The sequence below is a fragment of the Lithobates pipiens genome, unplaced genomic scaffold (assembly GCF_037356315.1).
Source record: "Lithobates pipiens isolate NorthernLeopardFrog02 unplaced genomic scaffold, aLitPip1_a1.2 Scaffold_27, whole genome shotgun sequence".
NCBI lineage: Eukaryota > Metazoa > Chordata > Amphibia > Anura > Ranidae > Lithobates > Lithobates pipiens.
This window is the reverse complement of record NW_027507788.1, coordinates 86,303,406-86,316,579: the sequence shown is the minus strand read 5'-3', so window position 1 is coordinate 86,316,579 and position 13,174 is coordinate 86,303,406.

Sequence of the window (13,174 nt, the reverse complement as noted above, 5' to 3'; positions counted from 1 at the left end):
GATCTAGATAGTTGTGTTGGGTCATTTATTTGGGGGGGCTCCACCCCTAGACTTGCACGATCCACCCTGTGTTTACCCATGCGTTGTGGAGGGCTGGCCCTACCCAACTTTAGGGTCTATTACTGGGCAGCGATCCTCGTGTCGGTCCGTTGGTGGTTTGCCCGTTCTAGGACAAACGCTGCGGTCTGCACTGAGGCAGCTGGAGTAGGTTCTTTGGACGACCTTGGCAATTTAGTCTACAGAGGGCCTGGCGCACGCCCTGGGCTTCCACTGCCGACTAGGACGACACTTAGGGTGTGGGGGTTGGCCAGGAGACGTTTTTTTAGGCCAGGAGTCTGGTCACCCTGGCAGCCGCTGTGGGAGAACCCTGTGTTCCCGCACTTTCGGACTGTACCTGACCCGATGGTGTGGGTGCGCTACGGGGTGAAGATGGTAGGAGACATTATCATGGATGGAAGATTGGGGTCGTATGGGTAACTTGCCACCAAATTTAAATTACCCGGGTGGATGTACTTCCGCTACCACCAACTACGACATGCAGCCAGGGCGCAGCTGCCAGAAGTCACGTGCCTCTCCATGGACCCCGTGGAGGAGCTATTGACCCAGGACCAACTCTCCAAGCCTCTCGTCCTTATACATCTCGCTAATTAGTATGGACTCTCCTAAGATGGAGAAATTGTGGGAGGCCTGAAAGAGGGATATTCCTTCCCTGGCGAGGGAGGGTTGGAATGACTGCTTTGAGGATAGCCTAGGCCTGGTGATTTCATCTAGGGATAAAGTAATACAGACCAAGTTTCTACATAGAGTTTATTATACCCCACAGCAGCTGCACAGACTATACCAGCAAAGAGACCCTGCCTATACTAGGTGCAAAACGGATATGGGAACGTTCTTCCATATGTTCTGGAGCTGCCCAGCTGTGGCCGGCTTCTGGAATGACGTGTTTGACACCATTGATGAGCGTCTTGGCTTGTCCCTACCCCGGTCCCCGGAGATGGCTCTCCTTGGCATTCAGGAGGAGGACCAGCGGTCTCGCTACTCCAAACTCCTGGTGGCGCTTTTGCTTTATTATGCCAAGAAGGCCATTCTCCTTCGCTGAACTTCTGCTTCCCCCCGTCGGTGGCTTTATGGGATGACATCATTAATCAGGCCTACCAATATACAAAATGACATATATAAGCAGGAAGTGTCCTAAGAAATTTGACGGCATATGGCTGCCCTGGATGGGAGGAGATAGAGAGGGTATATAGAAACCGGAGCTGCCACTGCTGGGTCCATAGGGAATGGGTTCCCTCCCTCCCCCCATCCCCCTCTCCCTTTTGTTTCCCTTCTCCCTTTGTCTTCCCCTTTCCTACCCACTCCACCCTCTTCCCCCCTTGCAGGGTCTGATGGGGGTACAGTGGCTACCTTGTTACATTGACTGCTCTGCGTTATCTGGATGTCCACTGGCCTCACCAGGGTAATGACGGAAATGTTTGTACAAAAATCTTGTATTACACGTGGTGTATACTGTATTGCTTTTCTTGCTGTACGTTTTAACACTGTTTTTTCTGGATTGTAACCTGTGTGTCAATTATCAATAAAGCAAATTTTATTCACCGTGAAAAAACATATTCACATACATATAACCATTATCCCCTACCCCTCCCCCCCCCCCCTTTTATATGCAAAGATACAGTGGTGTGAAAAAGTGTTTGCCCCCTTCCTCATTTCCTGTTCCTTTGCATGTTTGTCACACTTAAGTGTTTCGGAACATCAAACCAATTTAAACAATAGTCAAGGACAACACAAGTAAACACAAAATGCAATTTGTAAATGAAGGTGTTTATTATTAAAGGTGAAAAAAATCCAAACCATCATGGCCCTGTGTGAAAAAGTGATTGCCCCCCTTGTTAAAACATACTATAACTGTGGTTGTCCACACCTGAGTTCAATTTCTCTAGCCACACCCAGGCCTGATTATTGCCACACCTGTTCACAATCAAGGCATCACTTAAATAGGAGCTGCTTGACACAGTAAGGTCCACCAGAAAATCCTTAAAAGCTACACATCATGCCGAGACCCAAAGAAATTCAGGAACAATTGAGAAAGAAAGTAATTGAGATCTATCAGTCTGGAAAGGGTTATAAAGCCATTTCCAAAGCTTTGGGAATCCAGCGAACCACAGTGAGAGCCATTATCCACAAATGGCGAAGACATAGAACAGTGGTAACCCTTCCCAGGAGTGGCCGGCCGCCCAAAATTACCCCAAGAGCGCAGCGACGACTCATCCAAGAGGTCACAAAAGACCCCACAACAACGTCCAAGGAACTGCAGGCCTCACTTGCCTCAGTTAAGGTCAGCGTTCATGCCTCCACCATCAGGAAAAGACTGGGCAAAAATGGCCTGCATGGCAGAGTTCCAAGGAGAAAACCACTGCTGAGCAAAAAGAACATCAAAGCTCGTCTCAATTTCTCCACAACACATCTTGATGATCCCCAAGACTTTTGGGACAACATTCTGTGGACCGATGAGACAAAAGTGGAACTCTTTGGAAGATGTGTGTCCAAGTATATCTGGCGTAGAAGGAACACTGCATTTCATAAAAAGAACATTATACCAACAGTAAAATATGGTGGTGGTAGTGTGATGGTCTGGGGCTGTTTTGCTGCTTCAGGACCTGGAAGACTTGCCGTGATAAAAGGAACTATGAATTCTGCTGTCTACCAAGAGATCCTGAAGGAGAATGTCCGACCATCTGTTCGTGTACTCAAGCTGAAACGAACTTGGGTTCTGCAGCAGGACAATGATTCTAAACACACCAGCAAGTCCACCACCGAATGGCTGAAGAAAAACAAAATGAAGACTTTGGAGTGGCCTAGCCAAAGTCCTGACCTGAATCCTATTGAGATGTTGTGGTATGACCTTAAAAAGGCCGTTCATGCTCGAAAACCCTCTAATGTAACTGAATTAGGACAATTCTGCAAAGATGAGTGGGCCAAAATTCATCCAGGACGCTGTAAAAGCCTCATTGCACGTTATCGCAAACGCTTGGTTGCAGTTGTTGCTGCTAAGGGTGGCCCAACCAGTTATTAGGTTTAGGGGGCAATCACTTTTTCACACAGGGCCATGATGGTTTGGATTTTTTTTCACCTTTAATAATAAACACCTTCATTTACAAATTGCATTTTGTGTTTACTTGTGTTGTCCTTGACTATTGTTTAAATTGGTTTGATGTTCCGAAACACTTAAGTGTGACAAACATGCAAAGGAACAGGAAATGAGGAAGGGGGCAAACACTTTTTCACACCACTGTACAAAATAATGATTGTATAACATATATTCACAATAAGATTCTCAGTTGTTTATTTTATATCGTGTCCATCTACCTCCCTTTCACATTCTGTTCAGTTCCTCCATACCTACCCTCCCGTCACCCCCTCTCACATCATTCAATCTCCTTCCCTTCTATCCCCTTCCTCACAGTCCCAGTACCTACTCTCAACCACCCTCTTCTCCTATATCCACATCTTTCACCCACAGACACTCTTCCCTCTCATTGCAATATGTCACTTTTTGTTGCGCTTGTTCTCTATCCTTTTTCTTTTTCCTTTGCCATAAATATAATTTATCCCTATCCTCTCTACCAGCTCTTCTTTTCCACCTCATTCTAGGGGGGATACCTCTTTGCCTCCCACCAGGGTTTCCAGATCTCTTCATATTTCTTTATACAACCTTGTCTCACATATACCTAGTTTTCCTTCCAAATTGTCTCATTCATGCCTTGCTCCCATTCAGTACAAGATGGAGGCAAGACCGATTGCTACCCTTGTGCTATCAATTTCCATTGCCCTCAACAGGAAGGTTTGCGTGTCCCCTAGAAATAGTAAAAGGTCATCTGCATATAATGCCACTTTATCTTCTCCCCTGCTAAATCCTCTTACCCTGGAGGACCTGAGAGCCACTGCCAGAAGTTCCATTGCGAGGGGGAAGAGCAGGGGGGACATAGGGCAGTATTCACTATTCACTCTCACTTTTGCTTCTGGCAATTTGTATAGCAATTTTATCCAGTTAATAAAGCCCGGGCCAGGACCCACCACAAATATTGCCATTTAAGGCTGTCAAGGGCCTTGGTGGCATCTAAAGACAGAATAACCTTTAATCGATCCCCTTCAGCCGGGACCTGTAAATTCAAATACACGTGTCTTATATTTATACTAGTAGATCTTCCAGGGATAAATCCTGACTGATCGTTTCTGAATGACCCTATTTAGCCAAGCCGCCAAGACCTTCACCAGGATTTTTATATATATTTTTATATCTCTATTCAATAAGGAAATGGGTCTATATGAAGATGTATTAAGTGGATCCTTGACCTCCTGAAATATCACAACTATGGTGGATTCCATCATAGATGTGGGCAGTTCCCTCTCCGTCACCGACCAGTTTAAGACCCCCAGCAGCTTGGGCAATACCACCTGTCTATAGGTCTCCGCTGGAAGGCCGTCGGGTCCTGGGAATTTCTGGCCTGCCATCTCCCTTGTGGCGTACTGTAGTTCCTCTAATGTTATAGGTGAATCCAACACCTCCCTTTCAGTTTCAGAGTGGGTGGAATTGCCAGACCCCTAAAGAAAGCGTCCATTTCTTCCCTCATCTCCCCCTGTTGGGAGCTATAGAGATGCTCATAATATTCTTTAAACTTGTTTAATAAAACCTTAGCTTACCATAAACAGCCCTAATTTACTCCTCCTTCCTGTTCTCTCCTCTGTTATTATTATTACTTTTTTTTTGTAATTTTGTCAACAATTAACTTTTTTAATTGCTTTGTTCATTCATTTTTAAGTTTCTCATTTGTAAAGAACTTTGCAATGCCTTGCACCAGAATTATACTGTGCCTTGAAAAGTTATTCATAATGTGAATGTGTTTTATTGTGATTTTATGTGATAGACCAACACAAAGTGGCACATTGGCTCCTGCTGTTGTCAATCAAATCCAGTGACACAGAAGCCGATGGGGGGGGGGGGGGGGGGGGCGGGCTGAGTCCTACTTTCTGTATCAGTGGATTCAGCAGCAGGACTCAGGAGTGCACCCGCACGAGTGCCCCCATGGAATGCAGCTCTCTGTGGAGGAACTCGAGAAGAGGAGGAGCCAGGAGTGCCATTGGGGGACCCCTGAAGAGGAGGATTGGGCCGCTCTGTGCAATGGTTCCTGCTGCTATCAATCTATCCAATGAAGACCGAGACAGCGGCTGGAGCTGATGTGTTTGTTCCTGTCACTGAAAAGATTGAGTTCTGGTAAGTAAAAGGGGGGCTCTGCGGGGCAGGGGCAGCATGGAAGATTTTTCATAGAATGCATTAAGGTGAAAAACACTGAGACTTTACAACCTGTTTAAGCGCTCTAGAATTTAATGGTAGAGGGCTGCGCTGACTTTATACTTGATAAAACACGGTGGACCAACACCAGCAGATGCCATGGCTCCCCAAATCATCACTGACTGTGGAAACTTCACACTGGACCTCATGCAACTTGAATTCTGTACCTCTCCCCTCTTCCTCCAGACTCTGGGACCTTGATTTCCAAATGAAATGCTAAATTTTCCACAGTTCACGATGATTTGGGGAGCCATGTCATCTGGTGTTGGTCCACTGTGTTTTATCAAGTCCAGAGTCAGCGCAATCTTATGTAATATTCTAGTTTTCTGAGATCCTGAATTTTGGGTTTTCACTAGCTGTAAGCCATATTCATCAAAATTAAAAGAAAGAAATGCTTGAAATATATCACTCTGTGTGTAACAAATCTACATAATATATATGAGTTTCACTTTTTGAATTGAATTACTGAAATAAATAACATTTTTGATGATATTCAAATTTTATGAGATGCACCTGTATGTGGCCGTGCTCGAGTAAATGCCAATTGTTTCTTTGTGGTTACAAATGATTCAGGACCTATTGTTTTCTGCATACAGATGCCCATTTAAACTGATGGAGCTATCCACGTACTCAAAGATGTAACCCATAGTTTTCTAGGAACTTCACAGCCCTACTCCTTAGAAGTAAGATAGATCTATCCAACTATGCGACCACACATCTGTCTTGGCTAGGCAGGGCGAATGCTTTGAAAATGGATGCTCTCCCTCGGTTTTTATACTTGTTCCAAACAATTCCTATTCACATACCTTGTTATTTTTTGAAGGAGCTCCGCCAGATGTTCTCCATTTTTACCTGGAAAGATAACCAACCTAGGATATTCTGATGTTATGAAGCACTTTCCCTCCCGAAGAAGGTGGGGCTGGAGTTCCAGATGCCTCTATTTATCATAAGGCAGCAGTACTCGCACGTATACTTGATTGGTTCCATCATTCCTCATCTAAACTTTTGGTTCAATTAGAAGGCCATATGAACCAGATCAATCTCTGAGCTTTACTGTGGACACCTGCTGTCGACCTGAAGGGCTCATTACTCTCTGGCGACCTCACCTGTCAAACAATACAAATCTGGAACTGACTGATTTCCTCTAGAACCATAACTAAGCCAATGGGACCCATGATCCCCTTGTTTAGGACCCAAGCCTTTCCACCAGATATGCATGGGATGGAGTTTGGACCCTGGCAAAGAGAGGATCATTGGCGACTTGCCCAAGTCCTTCACGCAGACCCATCCTTGACTGCAGACACCCCTTCCCGATCATTCTCTCAACATCCAGCACACTGGCTTCAGAGGCAGCAAGCGATATCCTATATACATACCTTTCCATCTATATTGTTATCTGATCTCCTCTCTGATTTATCTGACTTTGGGAACATGCTACTACAGACAGATCCCCCAGCACATGTGGTCTCCCAACTTTATTCTCTAATACACACCGCCTCCAAACCTGACCTCCCTCCAGGCCTGAAAAGTAGAGCTAGGCCATACATTTTCAACCACGGAGTGGCAAAAATGCTTTATCTTGACCCATGAACTATCTTTAGCCATCAGGAATAAAGAAAAAGAGTTTAAATTGGCGACTCGATGGTATAGATGTACTTCAACCATACATCCTATCAATTTGACGCTCCCAGACACCTGTTGCGATGTTTGACTCCAGGGGTACCTTGCTCCACATCTCGTGGGATTGCCCTCCTGTAAGAAAATTCTGCCAAATAATCATTGACCTGTACTGCAGACTGATGGCGACATCAATTGCACCTTCACCTGAGGTAGCCCTTCTATCTATGCACCCCTCAAATTGGTAAAGAAAGATGTATTGTGCCATTTCTTGGCTGTGGCTAGGACATAAATACCCAGACACTGGAGATTGACAACCTTGCCTACCTTGGGGGACTGGGCAATTGAAGTGGACCGAATTAGAGACCTGGAATTAATGTTGGCACGGGAAGTGGGTAAAGATGAGCAATTCTAATACTTAAACCTTGTGGTCTATGTTCCATTATTCCATAAGGTTCATCTAGTGGGCCGAAGGGGATCCTGTTCCTAAGCCCCTGTACACACGGTCGGAGATTTCCACAACCAAATCCGTCGGATTTTGTCCGTCGGATCTTGTCCGAAACTGTTGCATACACACGGTCGGACAAAGTTGGCGAAAAATCCGATCTTTCAGAACGTGATGACGTAATTTCGTTACGATGGGACTACATTCAGGCTAGTAGCCAATAGCTTTGATGTAGGAATTTGATCTGAGCATGCGTGGCACTTGGTCCGATCAAAATTCTCTACACATGATCGGAGTATGTCCGACCGGCCCAGTTGGTCGGGAAATATTTCCAACATGTTGGAAAATTGGGTCCGACGGATATTCCGACGGAATCAGTCCGATGCATACCACACACAGTCGGATTATGCGACGACGCGGTCCGATAGGACACATTCCGACGGATTCTCAGACCGTGTGTACAAGGGCTAACACTGCTTAGCCTAGATGGAGTGTTCCCTATCCATATCTTTTCTGCTTTAATACTTTCTCTTCCTCCCCTATATTCCTCTTGACATCTTTATGTGCTCTTCAAGCAAACGACCCACACCAATTGTCTAGCCACGTGGAAATGATGTGATCCATGCAGCATACCCTTTATTAAGAAACTTTGATCAACAAAATATCCTACATCTTAGTATGCTACTATCCAAGTATCCACCACCCATAAAGCAGATGGTGGTGTTTGCTAAATTCAACTTATGACGCGTACACACGACCGGACTTTCCAGCAGACTAGGTCCAACGGTCTTCCCGCTGGACTTTAGGCGAAGCTCCAACGGACTTTCTGAACGAATGGACTTAGCCACAGACGAACGGACTAATTCCGTTCGTAAGTCTGTTAGTTTTGAATGTGATGACGTAAATGGGACTAAGCAAAGAAGTTCAATAGCCAGTAGCCAATAGCTTCCCTTCCATCGTATTTGGTCCGTCGGACCAGCACACAGATGAACGGTTTTCCCGATTTTAGTCCGTTGGAATTGAGTCCATCGGATAGATTTGAAACGTTCTATTTCTAGGTCCGTCTGATTTTTTTTTTTTCAAAAAACGATCGGACTAGCCCACACACGATCGGATTGTCCGACGGACTAATCCCTTTGGACCTAGTCTCCCGGAAAGTCCGGTCGTGTGTACGTGGCATAAGCTATATGTTATGTTATGGACATACTTTGGCTTTACTGTTCAGACTTAAACTTCTGAGTATGGCCCAATTTATATATAATAGATGCGCTATGTATACAATATTCTAATTTGTTTTGTATGCTATGTAACTAACTTGTCTATGTTATGATTTCTTACCTAATAAAATAAGATTGAACTAAAATGATGGAGCTGCTAACACATCTCAAAATGCAAAAATGTAATTAAGGCATTTGTGGACTGATGTCATCTTGGCCCAGCCAATCAAGACATTTAAAATTTGGTACCTAAAAGAGAACCTGCCAAAGATGTCTGCGGCCGGGGGGGGAACACTGAGACATCGCAGAGCTGGAGGGGAGGTGAGTATAGTTCCACTAAAAGCCCAATATAAGTTAGAATAAAGTCACCAGACATGCTCTGCACTTCCACCTTAAAAGACAGATACACAGCATATCCCTTGCGTCACTTTACACCCTGCACAAAGTGGTTGGCGACAGAGTTTATCCAAGTTGGGACACACCGTGGTGGCTGCTTACAAAATATTGTTCTCAGCATAACAGGCTAAAGCAATGATAACCCAACGTCAATGTAGCCATGATGTGTTCCATTAGTTTGATTTTAAAATCACACTCTTCTTGCAAGGGAGTGATTATGGGAAGTGCAGATCCCCAGAAGCTAGAATAGGGCATGCTGGGACTTGTAGCTCCTTCAGCATCTGGAGGTAGGGATACTAGTAAATACTAGATGTAGCAATATGGACTACAATTGCAAAGTACAGTGATGCTCTGGTATTTCTATATATCGCATGTCCATCTAGTGCCCAGCGTTACTAACTGACATCATATTCATGGGCCAAACTAATGGGACTGTGGGGTTAGTAATTCCTCAGAATGGCAATTGCTCCGCATTACTATTCACCTGGACTACATATCCCAGGGATCTTTGCTACCATCAGGGAGAGTTCTGGGAGGAGCTATAAAAGAAGCCAGAGACCTGCCCCACGCGCTCTTCATCCTGGGCCTGATGCGTGACGAACCTCTCCGTGCATGGAGACCGGGGTCACGGCCTACTACGCGGGGTACAACATTCCAACCCGAATCAGAATGGTCTAGCACTGCTTGCTGCTCATCAGACATCCATCCAGCACCACAACCGACAACCAACAACCCGTGCTTCGAGCTTTGCATCGGGAGATCGTCACAACGGATCAGCTGCATGAGCGTTGCTCCGAGAGCTGCTGTCTGGAAGGGATTAAATCAGCCTGGTCGTTGGTGAGAGGGAAATTGCCCACCTTTGGAAACCTTTCCTTATTACTTCACTGGGACACTGTGTACAGACAGCTTTACCTTGGGAATACTTTACTGCAGCAGAAGGCACTTACTCTCAGCGTCTGTATTATGGACATATAGATTACTGCCCTTTTCTAAATTTACAGTTGCTAAATATTGAAGGTTGTCTTTTCTAATGTATTCTTTGCAGAAAGGTTGAACAGTGTTGTAAGCTTCCATATGCTTTAAACGTTGATAATATATTCAATTTGTTTATCACTACCAAGTGTGTGTCTGTTTTTGGTGATAATCCACAGCAGTATTTTCCACATGTGTCTTTAACCACTTACAGACCAGACCATTTTGCTGGTCAAAGACCAGACCACTTTTTGCGATTCGGCACTGCGTTGCTTTAACTGACAATTGCGCGGTCGTGCGACATGGCTCCCAAACAAAATTGACGTCCTTTTTTTCTCATAAATATAGATTTCTTTTGGTGGTATTTGATCAGCCCTGCGGTTTTTATTTTTTGCGCTATAAACAAAAATAGAGCGACAATTTTGAAAAAAAACGCATTATTTTTTACTTTTCGTCATAATAAATATCCCCCAAAAATATATAAAAAAACATTTTTTTCCTTCAGTTTAGGCTGATACGTATTCTTCTACATATTTTTGGTTAAAAAAATCGCAATAAGCGATTATTGATTGGTTTGCGCAAAAGTTATAGCATTTACAAAATAGGGATAGTTTTATGGCATTTTTATTAATAATTTTTTATTATTTTTTTTTTTACTAGTAATGGCGGCGGTAATGGCGATTTTTATTGTGACTGTGACATTGCGGCGGACACATCGGACATTTTTGACACATCGGACATTTTTGACACATTTTTGGGACCATTGTCACTTATACAGTAATCACTGTTATACAAATGCAGTGATTCCTGTGTAAATGACACTGGCAGTGAAGGGGTTAACCAGTGGGTGGCAGTGTAGGGGTTAAGTGTTCCTAGGGGTGTGTTACTAACTGTGTGGGGGCTGGGCTTTCATTTAGTGAACACTGATCTCTGCTCCAATCATATGGAGCAGAGATCAGCGTCACTAGTTGCTAGGCAGAATGGGGAAATGCTGTTTACACGGCATTTCCTCCATTTAGCCGTCCCGTGAGACAATCGCAAAAATGCCCGCGGCGATCGAGTCCGCGGGACCCGTGACCGGACTCATGGGGGTCCCGACCGGCACGCGAGCGTGCCGCCAGCGGCGCGCTCGCAATGGCAGGGCGGCATTGAAGATTGGACGTACCTGTAAGCCAATATGCCTGTCCGTGCCATTCTGCCGACGTACATCGGCGTGCGCCGGTCGGGAACTGGTTTAATGTGTTTGCGGTAATTTAATTTAACCAGGTGTTCCAGAGGGGCTGAAGTCATTCTTGGAGTTGAGGTTGAGATCAGAGAACCCAAATTTACCAAGTGGCTCCTTTGGGGTGGAGCTACATTTGTTTATTATATTTCGTATGAAATGAATTGATCATTATTGCATTAATTGTTTATGGACAGTGCACTTGAGAATTTGTATTTAGTTGGTTAAACTGCTTGGGGGGGGGGGGGGGGGTAGGCTCACTTGCTGGTTGCTGCCTGGCTCACCAGTGCCCATCCATGCTGACCACTAAACTGACCTACCAGTCCCCTACACTGACCTACCAGACCCCTACCCTGACCTAACAGTCCCCTACACTGACCCCCTGACACCTACACTGACCCCCCTGACACAAACACTGATCCCCCTGTGAGAGGTGAACTCTTGATACTCCTGCATCTCAGCCTTACCTGTGTAGAGTAGCCCATCTCATCCATGACCACTTTGAGACAGAAGGCTGCACTCACCAGGGAGAGAGAGCCAGGATAGGAGAGCTGCTCCACTGCCCGTCCATTTACACAGAGCAAGCGGGGATCTCCCAGTGCCCAGCGCAGCCGCGGTGTCATTCCCGCCTCCTCCTGAACTCGGCAGCGCCTATAATGGACGTCACACGTCCCACAGTCTCGGCATTGGACCAGTGGGACATCCATCATAGGAGACTGGTCCCGGAGGTGGGACTTTTTGTATGTCACGCTGGATAAGCGGAAGATCGTTCCTTGTTGACCGTGTAAACAGCTTGGGGCTAATAATGCATTTAGCAATATCGAGACCCGGGGCTTTTCGGGGGCACACTCGGGGTGCCTCTTATTTTGTGCAGTACCGTTTTTGGAGTTTTGCGTGGAATGTGTCAAATTTGGCTTTTTTTGTTTCTGCACTTTGTGTTATACCAATACAAACAAAAGAAATAAACATGAGAATGCCTAAACATTTGTAATGCAACAACTTTCTGGACAAAAAGGTGCATTATCATGACTTCAGGCTACCTCATGATTCTCCTCTCTCCCTATTTATCAGCTTGTTTCTCAATAGATCTCTTTCTTAGCTCATGCATAAAGCCCTTCTAGGTAGCCACACTGTTTAAGCCCTGGTTCACACCAGAACAGCTTTGAAATTGAGCTACAGTGTAATTTCAAAGCCGCAGATCAGTGCGATTTGCACATCTGATTGCATTGAGGCTTGCACCTTCGTTTAACAGAAGTCTATGCAAGTCACAATGAAATTTTAAAAAAGTAGCGCATTAAACTTTTTCAAAGTCGCTGTGACATGAGTAGCGCCAATTTGAACAGTTCCATTGCCAGCAATGGGGTGCAACTTGTCATGCAATTTGGAACTGTCAAATTGCATGATGAATTGCACCGGTGGGAACAAGGGCTTAGTCTATTCTCCATCACCTTAGTTTCTACTAAGAAATGCTCCCAGCTCTTAAAACTGCCCCCCCCCCCTTCCAACAGGGGTGGCTCTTGATGGGGCAAAAAAGAATGGAGAGGAAAAGTTTTACTTTATAAAAGTTGGAAATTTAAATATATTTCCAATGGACATTTTCCCTCTAAATCCCTTACTTGCCCATAATCTAAAGCAGTGTTTGAACAAATCTCAATGACTATTGCAGCTGATCCAACAACATATTTCTTTATTTTTTATACTGTACATTGAAAATTCTGAGCTTGGCATCATGAGTTCCATGGTAGTTTACCATGACATCGTTAGAAAGGTAATTTTTTTCACATGCATAAGATGGGCTCACGACACCATCTTAAGATAACCACACAATGTCTCAAACCTAGAATATATTGCTCCAGAAAGAGAAAGAAACTTACATGTGACCCGGACAACATATCACAAATGCATATCTTAGCTCTTGTACACACGGTCGGACATTCCGACAACAAAATCCG